At 37.0% G+C, this 27541-nt stretch overlaps 1 long non-coding RNA gene across 1 annotated transcript in view; it reads left to right on the top strand.

Moving 5' to 3' along the window:
* Positions 1 to 27541, top strand: part of LOC147823519 (uncharacterized) — a 60281-nt gene that overhangs the window by 12641 nt on the left and 20099 nt on the right. Inside the window, exon 1 of the long non-coding RNA XR_015443717.1 lies at positions 1 to 27541. This exon is cut by the window's left edge and continues 12641 nt beyond it; it is cut by the window's right edge and continues 7396 nt beyond it. This is a non-coding gene — a long non-coding RNA (uncharacterized LOC147823519).

Raw genomic sequence — 27541 nt, forward strand, 5'->3', positions numbered from 1 at the left:
TATCTCAACCTGATTAAGGCTATCTATGAAAAACCAACAGCCAACATCATACTAAATGGTCAGAAACTGAAAACCTTCACGCTAAAATCAGGAACAAGACAAGGATGTCCACTATCACCACTCCTGTTTAATATAGTTTTGGAAACATTAGCCAGGGCAATTAGACAAGAGAAAGAAATAAAAAGGATAAAGGTAGGAAAGGAAGAAGTTAAACTGTCATTATTTGCTGATGATATGATACTTTACATAGAAGACCCCAAAAAATTTGCCAAGAGACTTCTAGACTTAATTGACAGATTCAGTAGAGTAGCTGGATACAAGGTCAACACTCAACAAACAATAGCCTTCTTGTACACAAGTAGCAGACTCACTGAGAGAGAGATTAGAGAAACAATTCCTTTTACAATATCATCCAAAAAAATGAAATATCTAGGAATCAGTCTAACAAAGGATGCAAAAGATCTCTATAGAGAAAACTACAGCACTCTGAAAAAAGAGATCGAAGAGGATAAAAGAAAATGGAAGAACCAATATAGTGAAAATGGACATACTTCCAAAACTATTATATAGATTTAATGCAATGCTGACTAAAATTCCAACAATATATTTCACAGAACTAGAGAAAACAATCCAAAAATTCATTTGGAACCAGAAGAGACCAAGAATAGCAAAAGCAATTCTAACCAACAGAGACATGGCTGGGGGGGTATCACAATCCCCAACTTGAAACTATACTATAAAGCTACTTTGATAAAAACATCATGGTACTGGCAAAGAAACAGACCCAAGGATCAATGGAATAGACTAGAACATGCACAAACAACTTTAGACATACTCAGCCACCTCATCTTTGACAAAGGAGCCAAACACCCTCATTGGAGGAATGATAGCCTATTTAATAAATGGTGTTGGAAATACTGGATTTCAACCTGCCAAAGATTAAAACTAGACCCATATCTATCACCATGCACTAAAGTAAAATATAAATGGGTTAAAGATCTAAATATTAAAACAGAAACACTAAACTTGCTGGAATATCAGTTAGGCAGAACTCTTGAAGACACTGACATAGGAAAATACTTTATGAACAAAACCTCACGAGCACCAGAACTAGCACAAAGAATCAACAACTGGGATCTCATCTTATTAAAAAGCTTCTGCACTACAAGAGAAACCACCATCAGAGCTAAGAGACAACCTACAATGTGGGGAAAAAGTTTTAGCAGCTGTACCCCAGACAAAGGGCTACTATCTAGAATATATAAAGAACTGAAAAAAATCATACCTTCCAAATTCAAAGACCCAATTCAAAAAATGGGCATCTGAAATGAACAGACATTTCTCAGACAAAGAAGTAGAAATAGCAAATAAACATATGAAAAACTGTTCAACATCACTGGTCATTCGAGAGATGCAGATGAAAACATCACTGAGATTCCACCTCACCCAAGAAAGAATATCTGCTATCAAGAAATCAACCAATAACAAATGCTGGCAGGGTCATGGGGAGAAAGGAACCCTTCTCCATTGTTGGTGGGAGTGCAGACTGGCACAACCACTGTGGAAATCAGTATGGAGATACCTCAAAGAACTAGGACTAGAGGACTCATTTGACCCAGCTATTCCCCTACTGGGTATCTTCCCAAAAGGATTAAAAGAATCATACCACAGTGATATATGTGCACTCATGTTTATAGCGGCACAGTTTGTAATAACTAAAGCTTGGAAGCAGCCCAAGTGCCCATCAACCGGAAACTGGATAAAGAAGATGTGTTTTTTTTTTAATAAAATGGAGTACTACTCAGCCATAAAGAATGAGAAAATAGAGACATTTATAGCTAAATGGATGCATATTGAGGCCATACTCTTTAGTGAAATAAATAGGACACACATGTCCAAATACCAAATAGTTTCCCTAATGTGAGAAACTGAAAGTGTAAATAATTAAAAGGATTACAATGAATAGTTGATCATTTGAAATAGGAAGAAAATTTCCAAAGGGATAGGGGAAGTGGGAGGGGAAGGAGAAAGTTAAGAAGGAAAAGGAAAAATTATAAGAAAAGGAGAAAATGGAAAGAAAGTCTTTGTAAATAGGGAAGGGGGGGGTGAAGGGCGCACAGGTAATGGGGAAAAAATAGGAACCAAGATACATCATGTACAGGTACAAACACCCAATGATAAATGTAAACATGATGTATACCTAAAATGTACCAATAAAAGAATTTATGCAAAAAAAGAATACGGATAATCTTGTAAATCACACAATTTCTCCCAGACTTTGTATTTAAAAAGCAGTTCTCTTTCTGATTTGTGGATTTGAAAATTTAGTTTCACCCTTGAGGGATCTCTTCTGAGATTCCTTTCCTTCATTCTAATTGTACAATGACTCTTGATTTTGAAGCTAACAAAATGTTCCCCAAGCACAATTTCCTTCAAAATACTTTCTCCTAGACACTGAAAACAAGCTGAAAGCTTCATATTGCTGTTCCCTCAGTAACTCTGCAATGTTGTCAGTGAGAATGGCCTTGAATTCTGTTTTGGCTGCTGGTCCCCCATCGTTGGTCTTTAGCATTCACAGTCCTTCGCGGAGGAAGCATGAGAAAAAATGCTGCGTATTGTGAAAACTTGTGTTTCATTCATCATATTCTACCTTGGTGCACAAAGAGAGCTGACCTGTAAACACCATGCAAAACAACAACAGGTCTTTATATATGTTTCACACAAAATATTTCTGGTAGTTGAACTTGTTTGGCTAATGAAAAAGGTTTGTAATTGATTTCTTTGAAAAGTCTATGCAGTGCAATTCTTTTGGTGTTAGCGCCTGGCAACAGTTTTGGAGAATGACTGAAATCTGGCTTAGCTGGAATTTGTAGATTGCAAGCACGATCCGAGAAAGGGCTGTTCCCATGTCCTCCATCTCAAAAAGATGGTCACGTGATTTTGCCCCCACCACATCGGGATGCCGAGAGCCACTAGAGGAGTAGTCAGGAAAAACATTCCCTTTCTTTATTTCTTTTGGATTGAACTCGTCCTGAAGCATCCAGAGACAAAAACTACTTCTGTTGTTTTAGTAGCAGTATGTGAACAACACTCTTATTAATACTTTTCTCTAAACTGTGTGTTACACATTGTCTCATTGACTGACATTGAAGAGGGCAAGCTTGAAGCACAATTCGTATTGCTAGATTTTTCCCAAACCTGCCTTTTTCCAGTGTGTTTATATGACTTTTCTTGAGAAATTTTTTGGCCATTTATTGTGGAGGAAGTAGAAGTGAAAATGGTCTTTGTATCAACAATGAGTACTACATTCTGTAACAAGTGTGGTTTATAAAAAAGAATTTATGTTTTTAGTTAAAGGGTCATAGAAGCATATTTTTTACATTATACATAATAAACACGAAATATGTGTTGATTCACCTTGGTCTATGCACCATAGCACCCCTCAAGGTCATCCCAAGGTCAATTTTGGATTTTCACAATCCTAATAGTTTTCCACACAGCGTTAAACTAAATTTGTGTTCAATAGTCAAATGAATTTCTCTATTAAGTCTATAAGAATAACTACTAATAAAAGCCACACAAGTACTATATTCTAAGCATAGTACTGAGCACTTCTTTAATTGTGAACAAATGCGAAGAGTGGTGATGTCATAATGTGCTACCCAAGACGTTGAACTAAGGGAGACATTTGGGTGTAGGTATATGTTGGGGTCATGGGAGGAAACTGTTGGGAGTTGAAGCTGGAAAGACAAGCTAGCTCACTGTTAAAAGATACTTGTGATCCATGCTAATTATCCTGGGCCGCAGGGATCTCTTTCTCCCCATTTTTTCTTGCCTTTTCTTTGGTTCTTATCTTCTCATATTTCCTTCTTTCTTTAGCTCTCATTCTTTTCACTACCAGTGACTATGATCCCTCAGCCTCCCCACCCCATTCCCTGGGGATTCTGGTCCATTGGTTCTGGTTGCCTTGGCCACTCCTACCGTTTGGTGTGAACTGTGTCTCTGTAGCTGGGCTACACAAAGCATTGTTTTCTCCACAGAGGGATGATGCAAGGAGATATTTGGATTGACCTATATTCTGTCCTTGAAATTCTCTAGCATGCCATGTGCCTTGAAAACCCTTTCCTTGAGCCATATTTTGAGTAGGGAGGTAAACATTGTGCTAAACACATTCTCCACTATCATTTCAGGATAATAGAGACAAGCTTACCAAAAGGGGAAGATGCTATAATGTTTAGATGAAAGTGGGAGAAATACTCAACTGTTTTTCTTTTAAAAATTTAACTGTGAGGAATATTTTATTTCTGAGGGTTACAGCTGTTCAGGTTAAGAGAGAATAGGCTCATTAAAAGGGTAATGGATTAAATAGTTAAATTAGTCTATTATTTCTGAGGATAACTAATCAACTTGTAGGTATATGGTCTCTGAATCATTGTCAATAAGCTGTAAGAGCAGCTGGACTTCATATGTGATATGGAGCATAAAAATATGAAATGAATCTTAAGTGTATGGAGGTCTGAGTTTAGTTTCTGGCAAAACCCAGCTATAGATAACTAAAGGTGTGGTTTGTGAGGATTTAGAAGTTGTAATCACCAAGAGTCACATTCACTTTCACTTAAAATTAAACTAAACCACATTAAACCAGTTGTATTTCTTATTTTTGAAAGGATGGGCCAGAGATCATAAAATGTATATTTCTGCATGTCATTTGACAAACTTTCAATGAGGGATTAGGATTTTGGTTTCTAAGTCTTTGATAGCTGAGTTAAATTTTCTGTGCCACTGTCTGATAAAACATATTAATTGATCTATGTCCTAGTTTCTTTCTACAAAAAGGGGAATAATATCATGTCTACCTACTTCATAGAATTATTATGGAGACTAAAGGTGCAAATACATAAAAACCTCTTAGAAAAATGGTCAGCTTTTAAGAGACTCACATTACATAATACGCATTAGCTCTTGTCATAATAATGATGTGGATGTTACCTCTGGGTACTACCTGGAAAAATGTGAGAAGTACTGTGTGTTTCAGAAAGTTATACCTCCTGTATAGCGGAGAACCTCAAGAATGTTGCCTGTTTTATTGATATCAGCTTCAAGGGGGGCTGTCTGGTTTGTATTTTTGGCCTTGACTCTCAACATTTTTGTCAAGGATCTGCATTATTGTAGGAGGGAAAATATTTTCCAAACTTAGAGCTGAATCAAATTAGCACTAAGTTGAATATTACAGCTGGAATTTAAAATGAACTGAAAGGTAAAAAGATGACCCAAAACTCATGAAATGCATTTTAATAAGTCTAAACATGAAGCCTTACCTTTAGGTTCCAAAAATTAGCTCTACAATTCTCTAGAAGAGAATTTAGGAATAACTCATACAACATTTTATGAATCATCGTTAGGATATTATGTATGAAAGCTAATGCAAACTTGGACTGATAAATGTAACTAAATGGTCATCCATGCACTATGCCCTGACTTTATTCCATCCTTGGGAAACGTTGCATTTGGTTCTAAGTGATGTGTATTGGAAGGGGCATTAATGTACAAGAACCCTATAGAAGAGTAAAGGAAGTGGAAGCCAAAGCAATCAACGAATGGTTAAAGGAATTTGGAATGTCTTGCAAAAGAATAGTAGTCAAGATTTGGGATATATATTATTAAATACTTAAAAATACTGGGAAATGTTGATTCAGTGTACTGCATAGAACCTCAAAAGGCAAAAGTAGTACACATATTATAGTGAGGTGGATTTTACTTAATAATTAGGAAGTACTTTGTAGAACACTGGAATACATAAGAATAGAGATTACTTGGAGAGCAGTGAGCTTCTTGTGAATTGAGGTGTGTGCATACTGTCAGAAAGATGTCCATGTTGGAGAGAAGATTGTGTCAAATAGCATCTTGCGTTCTTTGTATGCTAAGATTCTTTGATTGTCAACCCAACAGCCATTCTTTTCTACTGGATCCATTGTGAATAAGGATGCAAATTTGAACATGATTAGTTATGAGCTGATCACTTGAGAGTGAAGGCACATGTGGGGAAACAAAATGCAGAAACACAATCTTCCACACTAATAAGTAAGAATTAAGAAAAGAAAAGAAAAACAAAGCCCTCACCTAGAAACATGCTTCAAACAAACAAAATACCAAGGATCTTGTTTACAACTTTGTAAAGAAATTCAAGCAGCTGGGGCCTAGGTAGATAGGAAGATGAATAATTTGCAATGACACAAATGTTAAGAGTACAATCAAGAAGTACAATCACCTGTGTAGTATTCAGATATGGAAGGTGAGGAATGTCAGTCGAGCATAAAAATTGGAAAAGTAGAATTAAGTCTCCTGGAGGTAACTAACCTAGATTCTGGGATACCCAGAGGGATAGAAGCAGGAGGGCTTTTATTTGATTCCTTTTGGAAGTGTGCCTGAGATGTGGCTTTTTTCTCCTTTTACCAGCCAGAGGTATAGACAATGTACACTTCTAGCTGGAAGACACTTATTCCTAGATATTCAAAGGAAAGAGATAGTAAGACTAACCCCAAAAGAAGAATAGTTAGAAAACTGTTGGGAGGAGTAATTGTCTTCTGTACTCTGTAAGAAAGAGATGTTTTCAGAAACAAGAATTGCCTAACAAAGGTGAATTGCAAGAATGGTGCCAAAAGCAATCACCTAAGCAGCAAAGAATTTGGGGTTTAAGAAGCTGGGTTGAAGGATAACTCTCAACTGATGCCAGGACTAGGAAGTGCATTAATAAGATGAGAAAGGGAACAGTAAAATAGATATAATCTACTTACAAGAAAGCAGAGTTAATAAATAAAATAAAGCAAGGCAGGTAGAAGCAATTAATTTTGAAATAGCAGGATCAGTGGGGGAAAAGGTAAGCAGACTGAATAATTTTTTTTGGAACAGGAAAAGAGGAAGGTGATGGTAAGACTGATAATTACAGGGTGGGAAGAATGTTCTCTTTCAGGATGCAAGAGGTTGTTAGACTACCTCAATTTAAAAACAGGGCTCAGAAGCAAATGTGTGAAATGAAATCCTCAAAATCAGGATGATGGATGAATACACAAAGTCAAATCACAAGTTTATTGAGTACCTAGTATGTCACAGGAGCTATCCTCTAATGAAAGTGTGGTTTTCTTTCACAGTCTGAGGATAATAAAAATCATAGTGTTTATTGAGAGTTTCCTATGTATCTTGTGATAACCAATTAATATATGTAAGCTTATTTACTTCTCACCATTGTATTTCCAGGTAGGCATAATGCCATTAATATTATCACTGTATGAGAAAAAAATGGAATCAGAGAGGGTTTAAATAGCCTGTTTATTGAATGTGATGAGAAAGTGGCATAACTCCAAAATGACTTTGGATAATAACACTCCAGAATATGTGATCTCAACCACTATTTGAGAATTCTGCCTCTTGGACAGCAGATATCTGTTATTCTCTCCTAAGATTTCTACTTCTTTTCCTAACAATTCTTTGATTACTAATTAATGAGGTCATTTCAGGGATAAACGTTTCATTTGTCCTGAAATATCTCCTCTGAGTGAGTAACATATTACCTGCAACACCATTGGTAGATATTTCTCCTTCGGGGTGGATTTGTTGGAAGAGGAAACTTACTAAAGCATTACTGACCAATAACTCCTTAGAATTTATCTCCATTTAGTCAATAAGCCATTTATGGAGTAATTACTCAGGACCAGGATTGGAGCAGGAATTAGATGTTTTCCCTACATTGAGGCATGGCAGGTTCAGGATAATATCCAGCCCTTTGGTCCCAGTCACTATTTCTCCTCTAGACTCCTGCAGAAACTTCTGAGCTGTTCTTCCCACTCCAAGCCCCTCACACTCATTCCCACAGGTGTCACAGTTGTCAGTTTCAGTGCATATCTTAGCTTGTCCCTTCTGGAATCCTGTAATAGCTTCCCATTGCTCTTGGGAGTAAGACCCCTATCATTAAAATGTCATATAAACTCTGCCATAATGTGGCATTTGCCTAAATTTCTAGATTAACTTTACTCTCCTCTGGCTGTTACTCTTCCAGTGTCTCTACTCTATCGCAGTTCTTCCCAAATTATGTTTGCCCACTTAATTCCTACTCCTTATTTCTTTGTTTGTTTAGATCTCCCCTCCCAATGTCACCATCCCAGAAAGTCATCACTGAGGTCTCCCTTCCTGGAAACTTTTCCTACACATCTCTCCAAGTATCAGCTCTTCCTTTTCTGTTATAGCTCTCTGTGTTTTTATTTTCTCAGCATTTACCATAGTTTTATAATTATTTGATTAATGTATGGCTCTTTCAGTAGACTTCCTGAGGACATTGATTTTGTTTTGTTCACATTTCTATTTTCACATATAGAAGATGCCCAATATGTATTTATTGACTTAATTAACATGCCATTTCCTCTTGGTAGTAGGTATTTGTTATTCTTCTTCACCGAGACCTCTACTTTTTTTGCTACCCATTTCCTACATTATTTATTCTCATAATCATTTATACAAAGCTGTGGCTTCTACTGCTTCACAGTTTGTACATGAGGTCATCTCTCTCTTGCAGTCTACTCCATTCTACTTTTTGCTCTCCTTGCATATTTAATTTTTAAACCTGAAAGATTCTTGTAATGGCTCAACTGGTTAGTATCCAGAGTCAAGAAGCATTTTGGGCATATTTTATTAGTTCTCTTATAAACTGCTGGAAAGCTGACAGGTAGCTGTGTTTGGCTTAGCTGCAATTTTCTGATCCAAACAGATATGTTCATGACAGTAGGATTGTAGGGTACATATTTCCGAAATCTATGTGTAAGGGACTTTCTGTACCACCTTACTCAAAAGCTGTCTTGAACAGCTTCGGCAGACTTCCAGAACCAGCACTCAACATAGCATTTGGAAATATTACTCACTTAATAAGTAATCATGTGGTGAATGATTAAATAAATGAAAAATGACTATTCTGAGGACATAGAATGGTAGTGCTAGTGCTTTGTGCTTCAAATTAGAACTTGTGTCTCCTGATTTCTTTTCCAAGATGTGTTTGACTGTTTCATATCTAATGATTAAATGAAATAATAAAATAATTAAAAGGAGAGCATCAGTAGAGGATATAAGGCCTTAAATATGATGTCAGCATATTGTAAAGGATTGTTGGTTTTATTTATTTGTTGTTCTGTTTTCTTGCTTTTTTTTTTTTGTTTAATGTTTCTCTTCACTTTGGAAATTCCTTCTCTACAGAAGCAGTTAGAGGCTACTCCTTGGTGGGAAAAGTCATCTTCAGTATCTGCCATTTTCTGGAATACTTTCCTATCTAAAGTGAAGAAAATCATAGCTGTCTACACCTTATGGGGTTCCTGATACAAAGTGGGGTTTTTCTGGTTTCTAAAACATATGAGTATAAAATTGCATATTCCTTGACAGCAAAATATAAAAGAAATGAAATACAAGAAAGGAAAATCTTGCTTGATTTTATTTTTCTAAAGCTACTTTGGAGCAGGCAGGTAAAAAAACTGCATATACTTGTCAACTAAGGATTATGGAAGACCTAAAAAAGTGACCCCACTTAAGACTTCATCTGTGATTGGAATGCTCTGGCCATTCTCTTAGTAATTTATTTTTTAACCATAATTTTATTGACATTTAAGATAAATGAGGTTATTGGAGTCTTCTTTTGGGAACAGGTTAGCCTGGATTACATAGTCACTTGTCTCTGCTCTCTGTAACTGTAGAGACATAAGATGCAATACCCTTAGCTTATCTTTTCTCATTCTTCTCCCTTGAACTTTGTTTTGTGGCAATTCTGAAGATGCTCTTGACAGTTAAACCTTTTTTTTTTTTTGGTTGTTGTTCAAGGGAATAAACCCAGCACTGCCTTTGGGGCAATAGTGGACCTTTGTTCTCTCATTGAAAGCCTCTGGGATTGGTGGCTGATGAATCATCCTGGTCAGATCCACAGACAAAAGCTCTTCTGATTGGCTGTCACTGGGTCAGGTTCCTACCCTGCCTTATCTCAGTCGCACCCTTGTAGACTAACAATAAGACTGGGTGTAGGGCCATGTTATTTGGAGGAGAGATAGTGTGGCTTAGACTGCCTTGTTGCCTAGTACTACTTGTTAAGGTCTTTATTTCATTCTAGTGATGTCAAGTGAGATGAGATGGAAAAGCAGTTTGCAAGGAGCAAAGTGCTGTATTCAGTGAACAGGAAATACTATCTGCAGGTAGGACTAGTGTGATCTTACAAGCTCCTATGTTATAGGATGAAAATCTGAGGCAATCCTTTTTTCAGGGTAGCTTAGCAGAAGATGACTTTGCAAGCTAATTTTTATATAGTGAGCATTCAAACAGTGTGGGTGAATGCTTCTAAGAAAAGAATTATTTTAAGGTAAAAGGTGCACTTGGATTAACAATGACAGGAAGAAGAGTTAGATGATGAATATATAACTTCTGCATTTGCTAAAATAATATGCATTCAGACTCCAAAAGCCAACACATTTGAGAGTTCCCCCAGCCACCTCACTTAGGAGAAGAAGATGTTAAAATGTAAGGAGTGGAGTTTGTGGCAGCACTATAATTAGAACTCTATCTTCTGGGGTTTTTTTTTGTACCAGTCTAGATATCTGAGACCTGGATTCAAATCCTGGACATCCTATGTATTAACTCCTTCAAGTTTTCTAATCTTACAGTGTGGAAATAAATAACCCTACTCTACCTCCTTCCAGGACAGTTGTAAGGATAATAGATGCCAAAGGATTTTGTCTAAAGTTATATAAGTGTGGGGTTATATTTCACTTGTTTGCTTAATCAAAAGTATTATCATTTGATATCATCTGTTTAATAAGTCTAGTTTTGTAAATAATAAAATAATGACAATGAAAACTTGTTTTGTCATTTTCATTTTCCCCTTGGTGCTGGCCACATGCTGTATATAACAGAGCTCAATAAATATGTGTTGATTTATTGAAAAAGCAAGATTTCTGAGCCTTGCTTTCATAGAATATAGGAATAGAATATATGCAAGTAAACTATAATCCAAAATTAAAGCTGCTTATTAATTCTATGTGTGCCCTGGATGTTAGTTTCCTTTCGAGATGATCAAAGAGCAAATACTTCATTGCTTGTCAGGAAATATCCTGTAACATCAAGTCACAAATTTCTCCCTGATTTCAGGTCCAGAATCAAATCAGAGTAACTCATTAGGATATCACCACTCTCATTATTGATGTCCATTCTAGTTCTTTGCTCATGTGCTATAAGTTTACTAGAAACTACTGTGATGCGATTATTTAACTTTGTGAAATATGTAGACAACATTTGCCATGCTACTCTTCAAAAGCTTGTCAAAGATGTGCATTAGAACTATAAATATTGATACAAATGTTTTATTGAATACAATTTCACATGCCATGAAATTAATCATTTCAGTGTGGAAAGTTCAGTGGCATTTAGTATATTGCCGTGTTGTGCAATCACTCCTATCTAGTCCCAAAATATTTTCATCTCTGCAAATGAATCTGCATATCCATTATGCAACTCTTGATTTCACCTTCCCTCTCCACGCCTGGAAACCACCTATCTCCTTTGTGTCTCTATGGATTTACCAAATGACCCAATTTTATTGGCTTGTATTATCCTGCCTGGAAATATCTCCTTCAGTTGCATACTGGCTTTGAGGAATATAATCAGTTTGTGTTTTCTTGTTAAAAAACAGAAGCATTAAAGAGCAGTTAATTGACTTGCCACATGCCAGTTAAAGAGGCATTGACTGAGTGTGCCAGAAATATAATAGACCATGACAGATGTCATGTATACTCAGGAAATAAATGAATACAGGTTAGCACCTGTATATTTATACATGCTAGCAAGTCTCAGAATGTACTGTTGAGTACCTCAACTTGAATAGGATAGGCAACAACTTATTCATTCATTCATTCATTCATTCAATGAAGAATAAGTGCCTAGAATGTGCAAGCTCCTTGGCTCTGTATTACAGATGGTGACCATATACGTTGCAAGTCACAGTTTTGTAAGCAGTAGCTCTTGCAAATCGTGACCTGCTGAGTAAACATGTTCTTTGAGACGGAGCCTTTAAACACACATATACATGTTTGTTAATATTTGAAAACCAGAGCTCCTTTAGCAGGACTAGTGGTTTTCTTTAAAAGGCCTTTGCAAATATCTAATAACATAACCTGGATATACACAGGAAACACATGGCATGCTTGCTCTGACCATGGGTGGGTGCTCTCAACGCCTGATTGAGTTGACTATTGGACTAGTCAACTTGTTTGGGGCTGTTTAAAAGCATCTTCATCAAGAGATCAGCAAATGTGCAGGTATATAAACTCACTGTAGTCTCCCATTGAAACAGGGCCTTTGATGCCTTGATGTCTAGCCAGTCCTCTTCTGTGTGTGCCACTTGTGTATAGGGATAAGTTGGGCTTTAAACACAGTGCTAAGTTTTGAAATGAACAAAAATAGGAGGACATATGCAAGTCATTAGTACTGTTGAAAGACATTATTTTCAGCATGAATTTGTGTTTAATTTAACCCATTTTTTATTTAAAAGAAATCAAATTATTCATGGAACTAGGACCTGGGAACAGTCAGCCCCTCCCCAATATCATGGTCTGCCTGGCCCTTCATGATAAGAAGTTTCAGGTTATTCTATTGAAATGCAAGGGACCAAAGAGTGTTTGTTATCTGTTGTCTTTCAAAGGCCTCTAAGCAGTGAAATTCTATCTGAGATAGTAAAAGAGACACAAGACCAGACTAGCAGGTGTTGATCCAAAAAGAGGTGAAAATATTCTGAAAAACAGCCAGTGCAAATTTATTTTTGTGCCTTCAGGTGGGGAATGTCTAACAAATGGAACATAACTACATTTTAAACTAAGAGAAGATGTTTAAAAATTTTGTGATATGCAAGTTAAAAGAAACACTTAAGGGCTGGGGATTTAGCTCAGTGGTTCCGCTGCCTGCCTCACAAACGCAAGGTTCCAAGTTCAATCCTGCCCCCCCACAAAAAAGAAAGAAACAGTTGATTTTTCATCACAATTCTGAATTCTCTTATATAGCACAGGAAAGATGGCATGAAAGTTAATGCCAAATTAATAATTTGTAGTTTAAATAAAAAGTTTTCCAGTTTTAAAGTGTGGCTCTTAATGGATTCATATATTATTAAACCAATTCCCTGTCTTTTGAATGAAAGCGTTCACATTTCTTTGATACCAGGGAAAAGACTCCCATTTCACCTTGAAGAAGAATAAGGAAAAGCATTCTTTGGTTATTCTTGTCTGCTATTTTCCACTGAGCTATTGTGGCCATGTTAAGATTCTCCTTCAGAAGTGATTAGTTTTTCCAAAAATGGTGCTAAGCTTTGAATATATTTATATTTTACAAAGAAAACTACAGGAATTCTATCTCTGTATTCCTCTCTGATAATCTACAACTCTTTTCTATTTCAAAATCAAATTCTAAAAACATGTCTGTTTTCTTCAGGAGCCCTCCTTGATTGAACTCATAACTGTGCTCTTATTCAATGATGCATTGAATTCATTTGTGTGAGTTAGAATCTTGCTCTTGTTGATAATTTCTTTTGAGGATATTGTTTCAGTTTCTCCAATTAAGAAGATGTCTGCTCAGAATGGTTAGGGTCTTTTCCCCAAAACTGGGGTCAAGGAGAGATTTGGTCATGTAGGGAGTACTCAATGAATGTGGGCCAATTCAACTCAAGGCTAGCATACTTTTTGTTTTCATCTTTCTTTTGTATTTTACATATGTGTGCCACAGATTTTTCAGCAATAAATATTCCATGCATAGTCAATGAAGGAAGGAGAGAGAAAAGGAAGAAAGGAAGAAGAGGAGAAAGAAGCAGGAGGGAAGAGTAGAAAGAGAGAGGAGAGCTGGAGAGGGAGGAGAGTGGAGAAAGAGAAGAGGAGGAGAAGAAAGACAAAGAGAAGTAATAGAACAAGGGGAGAAGAAAAGATTTAATTTTATACACTAGCCAAAAAAAAAAAAAAAGCCTGGGAAAGTAGACCAGTATGAATGCTCTGGGTTCAGTCCTCAGTCCCTCCCTCCAAAAAGTTCCTGTACTGTGGTGTTATAAATGCGATTAAAGCCTGTATCCTCCACTGCTCACCACATTGCATGAGGACAAAGATTATGTCCCTATTCCCACAACATTTTCACCATTCAGCCAAGTGCCTGGCACACGGTAAACATTCAGTAAATACTTCTTGAATGAATACATGTGAGAAGTATGAGTGTTGTGGCCTGTGTCTAGATGTCCTGCCAAAGTATCATGTGGTCATAAGTGGGACTTTTCAGAGGTGGCTGGATCTAGAGTGTGTGATGCCAGGATTAAGTGTGTGATGCTGGGATCAAGGGTATGTGATTACTAAATTTTTCCACTGATTGTTTTGGCATAGTTCTGGGTGTGGATAATAGGAAGGCCCACCCTGAGTGTGAGTGCTACCTGACCTAAGGGTATGTAGCCTGGATAGAATAAAAGGGACAGAAAGAAGGCTGGTGTCATGGCTTGCTGCTTCACTACTTCACTGCTTGCTTTCTTGCTGCCTGCTGCCTGCTGCCTGCCCCATAAACTACCTCTCCTCTGTGATTCCCCTCTGCCATGCTGTCCTATCTTGGTGCCAGCCAACTATGTACTAAAACCTCTACAAACTTAAGCTACAATAAACCTTTTCTCCTTTACCTTTGAGTGTTGGGTATTTTGTCTCAGCAAAGAGAAAAGTAACTAAGACAATGAGTGAGAAGGTACAGAGAGAACATAGATTCAGACAACCTGTAGAGTTCTCAGGACAGTTTTAAAACTCCAGAGAGGAGTAGTATGCAAGTCACATTCCAAGAATGTCTTCATTAGTTATAAATTTAGCTGAACTTAATAGAAATTCAAGTTAAACAAAATGAAAGAGGCAGAGTAGGTGGCTACTGGCAGGTACTGACTGGGCAGAAATACCCCTAAGAGGAGGAAGAGACAGCTGATAAGGGGGCTGGAGGTTTCTAAAGACAAATCATCTCTCCCACCTACTTGACAAGTGCATTATCAGTTCTTTCCTGGATGGCCAGATCCCTTCTTCAGAATCATTAACAGCCTTGAAAATGTTTTCCCAGTGCTAGATTTGATCCATAAAATTTACTGATTCTTTTCAGCTTATAATTTAACACCATCACCAACTCCTATTGCCTTGAGAATGCCAATCTGTTTTCCAGTAGGAGTATCAAAAACACATAGAAATTTATATTCTGTTTATCATTTGGACTTTCTCCTCTTTATTCAGTGTACAGACAAAGCCAGTGTGGGTTTGTGGTAGCTATGTTTTGTGTTCCGTTAGTAAAGTCCTGCAGGGAATGGTTGAAGACGGGGTTGTTGCCGGTGGAACAATTAGGCATAGTAGCTTATCTGACTCCTCCTGCTCTAGTATTTGCTACAATCCACTACATTTATATATAAAGGTCTGTTTTTTAAATCTAGAAATTCAATCAATCTCTTCAATCCAAAATATTTGAAAAACAAAAATACTGCACCTGTCCTGAATATGTATGGACATTTTTTCTTGTCATTCTCTGAAAATGCCCTGCAGATGCTGCAGAATGGCTCCTTATCAAAACATTGCATTATGATTTTTGTATTGCATAAATATACATAAATTTTCCTTTGTGAATGAAAAAATGATTTTCCTTCATATATTATCAGCAAATAAACATTTTCAATACAGACTCAAGACTGTGGCTCATATGCCCATAAATCTTTTTACAATTTTAGCTAAATAATGTCTTTCCAGTTATCTCTCTTCAAATTGGGTGTTTGGTGAAGGAAATTTATCTTTATTTCCCTCTCCAGCTTGACTTTTGTGTATTTCTTTGATATTAGAATTAATGGCAGACAATTGGTTTTTTTCTAGTAGTCATTTGATCTGATAGCTTTGGCACTGAGTGAAAAAACAACAGTGAACTTGTAAAAGTGTCAAATTTATTACATTAGACAAATAACTTACCCATATTCTAATCCCCAAGGATTGAAGTCCTTCAATTTGAAGTCAGTCTGAGTTAAACTTATAAGAGACTTTTATTTAAAAGGAAATAAAGGCATTTTCTCATTTTGCTTACTGAAAGGACTGCTTTTGTCATTAAACTACTTCTATAATAGTCATTTAATCTTTAATGAAAGAACCTGAAAAATTGATTTCAAATTCATTTTTGGCTGGCACTAGGTTTTGTTTTGTTGGTTTTTTTCCTCTGTAGTGAGTTTACTTTATTAAATGTCTGGTTCCTATTTCTGAGGGTACTGTGTTAAAATGGAACCAATCACATTATATGTAGACAAGCTCCAAATATTGGCTCACATCTACATGCAGGTACTCAGGTTTGCTGGGTGAGATTGTTAATGTTACTAGTTGAGAGAATTTTAGTCTTCAAGATCGACCTCTTTAAGAAACAAAAGGGAGGGGAGTAGAGAAAGAAAAAGTACACACCTGCAACCTATTTCTTTTTGAAGCAAAGCCTTTGAGCAGATGGGAGATGAGATAGAAAAAGAAAACAGGCGAATTGCCAAGAGAGGTTTGTTTACAATACAGGCAAGTTCCTTCAGAAGTTGATAGGGAGCTGTTGCCATGGAAATGAAAAGAAATATTGCTGCAGGGTTTCACAGAACAAATTCCTACTACAAATATACCTGGATTTGAAAATGATGGAGACAGGAAAGGGAACAAAGAACTTCCTGAATAAGTTTTCAGTAATGCTTTTCTCTTTATCTTTTCAGTACATTCTTCAGAGCCTGATAGTTTATTGCCTGGTGGCATGCAAAATAGGCAATGAAAAGATATGTTGCTGTGTTTCTATATTAAATAGCTTCCTGATTGGAATGAGAGACTTAGTGTTCAAGTGAGGAATCAACAGTATAAGACATATTTCCATTTTGGACATTGATTAATATCTATAAGACCTCTGGAAAATAAATTGTCATTATTAAAAACAAACTGGAAAGACATTTTTGGTGCTGATTGCAATAGTGCAGGTAAAGTGCCTTTATCTGTTGTGTGCTACGTATGGTACACTACCCCAAGTGTGCAAATACCAACCTTTGACAGATTCACAAGGGCTTATCCCTCACCCCACTCTCTCTTCAGAAAGACCCTAAAAAAAAACACCTCTTAATTTGTAATTTGTTGCCTGCTTCAGAGCCCAGGCTTTTCTCTAATTTTAACCACTATAACTTTCTACTTACTTTTCTTTTAAAAGAAAAGACAGAACATCTTTTCACAAATTATTTTTCTAAAATGTGAATTGTTTGTGGACAAAATTTATAAATCTTCAGCTTTCCAAATTCCCTCTCAGGAAGCGCTGAGTAAGCCCTTTTCTCTCGTTTATGTTTTCTGCCGGTCCCAGTAGAAGCTGATGTCGCCTTTTCCTCTTCCTTTCCCACCTCCCACCCTCTATTCCTAGTGAGATTCTTGTTAGGCTTCAGTTGAACAAAGCAACACGTGTGTTTTTTATTCAACTTCAAACTGCTGTTTCCAAATCTTTTCTCTGAGCTGCCTACAAGGGTTGTTTTCATTGATGACGAGTAATTAGCAACTTCACACAGATTTAGGAAAAGTGATCTAGAAGGTATAGAAATCTTTGCTCCCTATCACTCAAAAGAAGTTTAGATGCTGGTGATCAAAACGTGACATTGTTTATGAGACACTGTAATACAAGGTTATAGAAAGAGCAATAATAACCTAAGTGAAGGAATTTGATTTCTCTTGTAAGCGCTTTCATTAACCAAGGGTAACTTAGAAAACTTGCCTGATCCACCCTACTTTTCTTTTTTCTTTTTTTTTTTTTTGGTACTGAGGATTGAACACAGGGCCTTCACACTGAGATACATCTCTTAGGGCACCCCCCCCCCCTTTTTGTTTTAAATTTTGAAACAGGGTCTTGCTGAGTTACTAAATTACCCAGGATGGGTTAGAACTTGTGATCCTCCTGCCTCAGCCTCCAGGACTGCTGGGATTATAGGCATGTGGCACCATTCCTGGCTCACTGTTCTTAACTTTATCTATGAGATGTTAGAGTGGTTAGTATCTCTAAGCCCCTGCAATTTTATTATTCTCTAAGAATCATATGCAAGCCATATAGTAATATGCCTACTAAAATGTGACTCATAAACTTCTAGAAGCAAATGCAAAGTCATTATTGTCTTTTTTCCTTTCTCACTCCTGTACCCTGTATTATCCAGTACACTCATGCAAGCCTCTCTCACTTATGTGTTGTCTTTCCATATGATACACAAGGGACCAGGAAACACTGAACAATATTATGCCATCTTCTAGGATTTCTGGCAGATTTTCCAGCTCGCTTCTCTGTTGCTATAATTCTCTTCAGACTACTCATCTTGATTCCTTTCAGAGACCAAGCTCAAGGTCTGCATATTCAGAATTACTTATAAGGCAATTTGTCTCATCTTTAGGGTTCATTTAGTCCTCTGGAAGGTGTAAAGACTTAAAAGAACCAAGGGAGACCAGAAGGTGGATGCTTAGAGATGTCCCATGTTTGAGCTCAGGCAACAGGAAAAGTGTATTTAAATATTGGTCACATCTCCTGAAAGCTGTGTGACCTTGCACCAGCCGGTCACACCCTCTGTGTTTCTGTTTCCTCATTCTAAAACAGAGATATGGATAGCGATAGCGTTCACCTCCATGGTTGTTTAAGTGAGTGAATACCTGTACAATGTTCTCAGCAGAGCCAGGCCAAGAGCAAGCTGTCACCTAGTGTCAGCCTTGTTACTAAAAAAGAGGTTGTCTGCAAGGGTCCAGGATGTGACTTCTGATGAATTCCAAAGGCCCATTATTTCTAGAGTTGCCTGATCTTTTCCCATTTTTAAAATTATCTTGTCTTTGTTGATTATTGTCTGCTTTTCTCACTTCTTTATTTTACCTCCAGGATATACATTTTATGCTCTACCTAATCTAACCCAGTCATAATAAAAGGAGGGACCCTTTCCCATTTCGCATTATCACAAATTTATGAAAAGGGAAAATAACTAGCTCATCTTACTTCACTAAAGTATGATGCTCATTTAAAGGCAATTAGTAGTTCTGTGCTGTAGGAAACAGGATATTGATTTTTCTCTTGGTTCTAATGGAGTCGTTGGTGTGTGTATGTTTTATTCTGTATTGCAGGAACTTAGAAGCCAGGACCCTGATTCACAAGTGATACCCTCCTGTTTGTGTATTATGGAATGTTACATCCGCAGTAAGAGCTCATAACATGTTCACAATGGGTTTTCTTGTTTTAAAATGAGGGCTTCTAAAATATTCTGTAGATAAGGCTAATGATAATTAAGCATAAGGACAGGAAATGTGGAGGCCGTGAAACCATTTCTAAGGCGCTTCTCTTCTGAATTGTCTCTCTTTGCCTCCCATGATTGGGCTTTTAGAAGGCACAGATAGGCTTTGGTTATTGCTCTCACTCTCAGGTAATGGTGCTAGTGATTTACTGAGGGGTCTACTGAATTTGAAAGAAAATTCAAGAAGGCCTGGATGCATTAACTTTTAATTTTTTGCTTACAACGTAGTCAGATGCAGGCTAGGGGTGAGAATCCCACTGCCATGCATTTCCTCTGCCATCTAATCTGTCCACAGAGCTCTACATTGGACTCTCTCTGCATGTGGCTGGCAGATGCACAAGAGGACTATGTGGTTGGTGCATGCAGGCTGCATAGGTGGGACTAGTCAGAACACATGGTCTTCTTCCCAGAGTAATTGCTACAGAACTTATTATAGGGCAGCATCTCGTTTCAAATGAGGCTGGAAGACAGAGACCAGTTGTGTGGGGAACAACTAGTCAATTTAGTTGGTTCTACTGAGTTTTGAATTACAGAATATTTTTCATATTCCATGCATACATATATGCAGAAGTTATAAGGAATAATAACATGAATACTTGGTTTAAGAAATAAAATATTACCAGTGCAGTTAGAGTCTCCTGTATGTTTCTTTATCTCTGTTTGCCTCAGGAACAAGGACTATTTTTTATGATTTTTAGTTATCATTTCTGACATGTTTATACTTAAACTTCAATTTTTTGTCTTTATACAAATGGTATTCTATTATATGTGTCCTTTGGTGACTTAGTATTTTTAGTCATCTTTATGATTATGAAATTCATATATGTTGATACATGAAGTTGTAATCGATTCCTTTTTATTGCTGTGTAGTGTTGTATTTGTTGTGTAAATCACAATAGATATATCCAGTTTCCTGTTCGTGGACATTTGGGTTGTTTTTAGGCAAGTTTTCCTTTTGCACACAGTGCTGCTGTGAATATCCTTGTACAACTCTCTTCATACACATTTGTAAATTACTCTCAGATATGAATGTTCCTGTTACACTAGAATGCCACTCTATTAAAATTTCATGCAGTATATGGATCCTTCAAGGAAATCTTAAATAATTTAAATTTCCATTCACTCTGGCTAGCTTGGTGTGAGTAAGTTGCTATTAAGTGCTGGCCTCATAAAGTATGAAGACAGACTGAAATAGCTTAAATTCAAAAATCCATCATCCTACTTTGGTTTATGAAGAAAATTTACAAAATTGAACCTAAGAAGGCATAGTTGTCCTGCCATTAAGCTGTCTTACTTTGTGCAACCTGACAAGGCTGTTTTTGGAGGTCCCATGTTATGGTGATAGCACATAACTGTTGGGTGATGTGATGTGAGAGAAAGGTTTATTTTACAGATGAAAAAGAATAGTCCTTCAAATTTTCTTTCTTGTCCACTAAATGAAATTCTAACTTCCTGGCCTCATTCTTCTGACTAAATGCTTTTACTTTCTTTCAAAAAGCAAACTTCGTCCTCTTGATTATTACAGAAAGGATACCTAACCTAATAGTTTAAGAAAAGCAGAAATATTCTGAATTTCATAACTAGAAAGAATAGTGTTCCTGATTCTTGAAATGGGGATGACTTTATTGGAAAAATAATGTCCTCAGTGGCATTGTTATAGAAGATGACAGGGTGACTTTCACAGGCTTGTATTTGATAGTGTCCATCCATCCAGGCAAATGGCACGCCCTTGCTGTGATAGTAAATCACAGCTGTCCCTCACTGAGAAAAATTGATGAGCTTCATATTAAAATAACCTTCCTATGGTCTAGGAGAAGGGCAATATTTGCCATTATAAGAAAAAACTAGGAAAAATCTGGTTGTTGTGGCTGAGCCACGCAAGGTTTGGCACACGCCTCACTCATCAGAACCTGGACCGGACACATATTTCTGGCCACTCTCTCATGTGACTCATAGGTTTGCATATAAGTGGTGCCTCCATTAACAAACTTAATTTGTTCTATGATTTTGGAAAAGATGGCCAAGTTTGTGTTTATGGGAAAGATGGCCCCCGTTGTTTGTCACCTGATGCAAAAACAAAATTTTGCCAAATGCTTCTGTTTGCAAGCCAAATTGTCTACAAACAAAAGGGTTCATGAACTGAGGTACCACTGTACCTAGAACTTGCCTATTTGAGAAAATCTTTTCAAATTTTACAGGCTTAATATTGGAAGGGACACACACACACATGCACATATATTTTAAATTGCATATTTTAAAACTACATGTTTGAAAAAACATCTGCAAGTTCAAACCATATGATAGTGGAAATATTTATTTTCCATAGGTGAAACCACATTATGGTAGCAATTTTTCTAGAAAGGAAATGAAGCAGAATGAATAGAGAGTTTATCAGCTTGCTTTGTGATTTCTTAGCTACAAATACTCAATCCTTTGCCTCTTCAGAATCTATTATTTGTAGCTTAATAACATAGTCATTTAAAATGCAAAGTATTAGCACATCAAAGGGGAACTACATAGTGCTTTAGCTCTCTTTCTTACTGCAACTCTTCTGACTTCCTCTTGTAAGGACCATTGTGATTACACTGTGCCCATCTCAGCAGTCTAGAATAACCTTTTATCTCAGCATCCTTAACTTTATCACATCTGCAAAGTTCCCCCTTGACATGTAGAAACACATTTTTATAACGTGAGGAGGTGGGACAGGAACATATTGGGTCTAACCCTTGAGCAGGACTCATGGAGACCCCTATTTCTTTTCATCCCCTTTGAGGTGCTTTCCTAACCTCTAAGCTCCTTACTTTCCTCTTCTACATGTGAGGCTGACCAGACATCCTGAGCTGTACCTGTCTTAATTGACTTGTTTTAAATTTCTTGTCTTGCAGTAATCTTGAAGTTCTGTGGCTGGGATATGATTAGAAGAAAATAGGTCATTTTCAATGTATAGTGTGGTAACTGGGCTGTGCTGACATACTGATTTGGACACACTTATATTCACATCAAGAAAGACCGTCAGGCCTTGGGCCAACCATAGGGCTGAAGCATCACACTCTTGGAGGAATGTCCTCTTGAGTCAAGAGCACCTGAGCACAGTTTTGCTAGATGAACCCCTCTTTGCCTCACACGTGGATCTAGGTGGTCACTCTAGCCCTGTTGCAGGTCTGCACACTGTGGCAGGTAGTCCTCCAGATCACACCTATCTCTTTCTAGGACATTAATTGCTCCCTATTACCAAAGGACCCTTCTTATCCAGGTAGTGACAATATGATCTTGGGGTTGACCTTAGGTATACTGGAAAAGGAATATATTTTCCTTATGATAATCACTTTTCTCACTCTATGGTCCCTGTAGATCCTTCTTACTGGTGGTTATGTGTGGAAGGCAGGTTGCTCATCTACATTCAAAGATATCACAATCTAAAAATGCAGGGATTATAACTTAAAAGATTCAAGAGAAGACATAGTTGAAAGATATATCTGTTCTATAATTACCCTTCAAAATTTCATACAATAAATTCAACATGACTAGAACATGGATTATTGTTACCAACAAAGCCTAATAATAACCTTTGAGGGAGTATTTGGAAGCCAGTATTTATGGCTGGTGGGATGGGTAGCAGGGTGCATGAAGCATGTCACGAGTATTGAAACAACCGCCATCATTATTCCATAAGTGGAATAAATGGTGCCAGAGATTTTCAGAGGCAAAAAAAGAGCAGCATTATTCTTATACAACCAGGACTTGAAGAGCCACAATATTGTGAATAGTAGCACCATTGCTACTCTATTCTCACAGTGGAAATTAACACATTTAACAAGGTATATAAAGAGATGGTACTCAGGTCTGAAATGAAAGAGATGGAGCCTGAACTTTAAACATAATCTTCATGGATTCTAATTAGACAATAAACAAACATGTAAATACTTCTTCTCTACTTATTATTTTAACTCTTCTTTGATAAGACTCCATACATGACCTCATGAATATTGCAGTATATTTTTAAAAGAAATTAGAAATTTTATAGACACAGGTTTTGCAATAAATAAATAAATACCTGCCTGGAGTTTGCACATCCGAGTGTCCCTATTTACAGTTAGGAAGATCTTTCCTCCTTCTGATATCCATGGAAGGATTCCTGTGTTGTGATTTTTAACCTTGATTTCATACAAACTTTAAGGAAGAGGACAAGAAGTAAAGGTACCAGGTAATTAGCACATCAAAGCCGATGCCCTCCCCTTCACATACACACACACCCTGCTAGTGAGTCTGTGTCAAGCCTTCAGGTCTTGTCAGTTTGTCATTTTCACAGGAATTGCCAGGAGTAACCCAAAATAACAGCAGCTCTTTAAAGAGTTGTAGTGAAATCCAAGCCTTATTGAAAAGGTCTGAAAATACTTTCCTTTCCAGGTGTCAGTTGAAAAAATTTAGTAATCACCACAGTTGTTACGTTTTCAAAGAATCTTTCCTGGAGTGAGTCTCTTTGTTATGTTTCTATTAGCTGAAGCAAGCCAACTCTTATGGGAATGAATAAGCAATCACCATCTTCATAAGTGTCTGTCTGAGTGCCTGAAGAGACACCAGCAATTCTAGCACTTCCACCCCACTATTTCAATGAAAAGAGCATTACATCAGCCAATACAAAAAAAAAAAAAAAAAAAAAAAATCAGCTACTTAAAAATGAAGTTGTCTTCCAAAGAGAAGTTTCAGGAAAAGTAAAGAAAACATACGTACCTTTTTATGGGATTCCACTTGATGATTTTATTGTAAGGCAAACAATGCATTTAGGAAGAATAAGGGGAAAATGAGCTCTTGTTAATTAACAACTTCCAGAAGCACTCTAAGTATGTCTTCAGAACAGTGATGATCTAGTAGGCTGTATTTAGTTAGAGTATTTACAAGTATTTGGAATATTTTACAAGTATTACCTTATACTTTACAAGTATTTATCTAGACAAAGGGTACATGCTACTTCATATTCCTGATCCTAAAATCAAGTTTATTATTCTAAACTATAACTCTCTCTCTCATATCATTGAGGTTTCACTAGTTCAAACTGCCTTTAAAGCACAGAGAAAAGGAGTCACCAATAAGTAGGACTGATAAGATAAAACATCAACAAAGAGTAATATTTGAACTACGAAGAGTGTATTAGACTGAATACCTATTGTTTGAACAGGAGAAGAGACTAGGAAATTTAGAAGGAGAGTTTGTTTCTAATAATGGGCTTAAATAGAGAATCAAGAATCTATATAGGGATGGTGGTTATTCACAGGTTTCTGTACGAGATAAGAGGGGTGGATAAGAGGACTAAGATGTGAGAGGGGAATATAAAGACATAGGTCTAAGACTGGCTGCATTTGTATAAGGATATGAGAGTGTAAAAAAGTTGGTAAGATTTTCAAAACTAATTTAGAATAGAAACATGCAAACATAAAAAGTCATTTAAAGATCGTCTTTGAAACTAGCTGTGGTAGGCAGCATCACGGTGCCTGTATAAGATCCCAGGTATGAGAGAGAGATTTGGAAGAATCTATTTTTTTTTAAGGTGTGCACTTTTATTGAACTGACACTTCCAATGGACTATTCCTCAAGTCAGGTACAGGCAAGCCCTGGTACCTCCATACCTTGACCCACTCTCAGGGAGACCAAAACCCTGCATACATCAAGTTGGGGGGCAGAAGGGGGGCCATGATGGCTGACCATTCCAGATAAAAAAGTATTAAGGCAAAGATTAAAAACATTTACATTACACAAACTAGTTGTATTTTCTTCTCACTCTCACCCATCGCCCATTCATCAGTGACTGAGTTTCTTGGATGTGCTCAAGGAAGCTGACTTATTAATTAGGTAGAAAGGCTTACAATACTTTTGGGAGTCCAGAAAAATGTTTTAACAATTTTAAAATAAGAAAAAATGAACCTTTATTTTCAAAGAAGTGGTTTTTTAAAAAATTTTATTTTATTGGTACATTTTAGGTATACAATATAATGACATTCATCATTGGAAATTTGCACCTTTACATAATCTCTCTTAGCTCTTATTTTTCCCCCTTCCTCTGCCCTCCCTATTTACAAAGATTTTGTTTCCATTTTTTTCACTTGTTCATATTAATTTCATTCCCTTCTTTCCTTTCCCCTACCCCTCCCACTTCCCCTTCCCCTTTGGCCCTTTTCTTTCTATTTCACATTATCTATTATACCTTTTACTCCTTATTTACACTTTCAGTTTCTCAAACTAGGGAAACTATTCAGTATTTACACATGTGTGTCCTGTTTATTTCACTTAAGATTTTTCCTCAATGTGCATCCATTTAGCTATAACTGTCTCTAATTTCTTATTTTTTTATGGCTGAGTAGTACTCCATTTTAGAAAAACCCCCCCATTTTCTTGATCCAGTCTTCACCTGATGGGTATTTGGGCTGTTTCCAAGCTTTAGCTATTATAAACTGTGCTGCTATGAACATAGGTGTGCATATATCCCTGTGGTATGATTCTTTTAGTTCTTTGGGGAAGATCCCCAGCAGGGGAATAGTTAGGTCAAATGCAACTTCTAGTCCTAGTTCTTTGAGGTATCTCCATCCTGATTTCCACAGTGGTTGCACCGGTTTACATTCCCACCAGCAGTGGAGCAGGGTTCCTCTTTCCCCACAGCCCCGCCAGCATTTGCTATTGGTTGATTTCTTGATAGCAGCCATTCTTTCTGGAGTGAGGTGGAATCTCAGGGTTGTTTTCATTTGTATCTGTCTAATGACCCACTGGTGTCATTAGATGTTGAACATTTTTTCATATGTTTCTTTGCTCTTTCTACTTCTTAGTCTGAGAAATGTCTGTCCATTTCAGATGCCCATTTTGGATTGGGTCTTTAAATTTGGGAGGTCTGATTTTTTTAAGTTCTTTATAGATTCAAGGTAGTAGACCTTTGTCTGAGGAACAGCAAGCAGGTAAAGATTTTTCCCCACATTGTGGGTTGTCTCTTCACACTGTTGATGGTTTTGCTGTGCACAAGCTTTTTAATAAGAAGAGATCCCACTTGGTGATTGTTTGTGCTAGCTCACGGGCAACTGAGGTATTGTACATAAAATGTTTTCCTACACCAATATCTTCAAGAGTTCTACCTAACCTCTGTTCCAGCCAATTCAGCGTTTCTATTTTAATATTTAGATCCTTAATCCATTTCAATTTTAATTTAGTGCATGCTGAGAAATATAGGTCTAGTTTTAATCTTTGGCAATTTTTCCAGCACCATTTATTAAAGAAGCTATCTTTCCTCCAGTGAGGGTGTTTGGCTCCTTTATCAAAGATGAGATGGCTGAGTGTGTCTGGCATTGTTTCTTCATCTTCTAATATGTTCCACTGGTGCTCAGGTCTGTTTCTTTGCCAGTACCATGCTATTTTTATCACAGTAGCTTTGTAGTATAGTTTCAAGTTGGGGATTGTGATACCTCCTGCAATGTCTCTGTTACCTAGAATTGCTTTTGCTATTCTGGGTCTCTTCCTGTTCCAAATGAATTTTTGGATTGTTTTCTCCAAGTCTGTGAAGTATGCAGCTGGGATTTCAATTGGGATTGCATTGCATCTATATAGCAGCTTTGGAAGTATGGCCATTTTCACTATATAGATCCTTCCTACCCAGGAGCAGGGGATGTCTGTCCATTTTCTGATATCCTCTTTAGTCTCTCTTTTCAGAATGGTATAGTTTTCAGAGAAGAGGTCTTTAATTTCTTTTGTTAGGTTGATTCCTAGGTATTTCAGTTTTTTGGATGCTATTGTGAAAGGAATTGTTTGTCCTGTTTCTGTCTCAGTGAGTCTATTGTTCGTGTAGAGGAAAGCTATTGATTTTTGGGTGTTGACCTTGTATCCAGCTACTTTACTGAATTTGGTTTTTAAGTCTAGAAGACTTTTGGTGGAGTTCTTGCAGTCTTCTATATAGAGTATCATATGATGTGCAAATAATGACAATTTGACTTCTTCATTTCCTATCTTTATTTCTTTTATTTCTTTCTCTTGTCTAATTGCTGTGGCTAATGTTTCCAAAATTATATTGAACAAGAGTGGTAATAGTGGACATCCTTTTCTTGTTCCTGATTTTAATGTGAAGGATTTCTGTTTTTGATCAATAGTATGATATTGGCTGTTGGTTTTCATAGATGGCTTTTATCAGATTGAGGTCGAGACCATCTATTCCAATTTTTTGTA

This window comes from Heterocephalus glaber, unplaced genomic scaffold, assembly GCF_053883595.1.
Source record: "Heterocephalus glaber isolate CG9 unplaced genomic scaffold, H.glaber_assembly_v1.0 deba00001577, whole genome shotgun sequence".
Lineage (NCBI taxonomy): Eukaryota > Metazoa > Chordata > Mammalia > Rodentia > Bathyergidae > Heterocephalus > Heterocephalus glaber.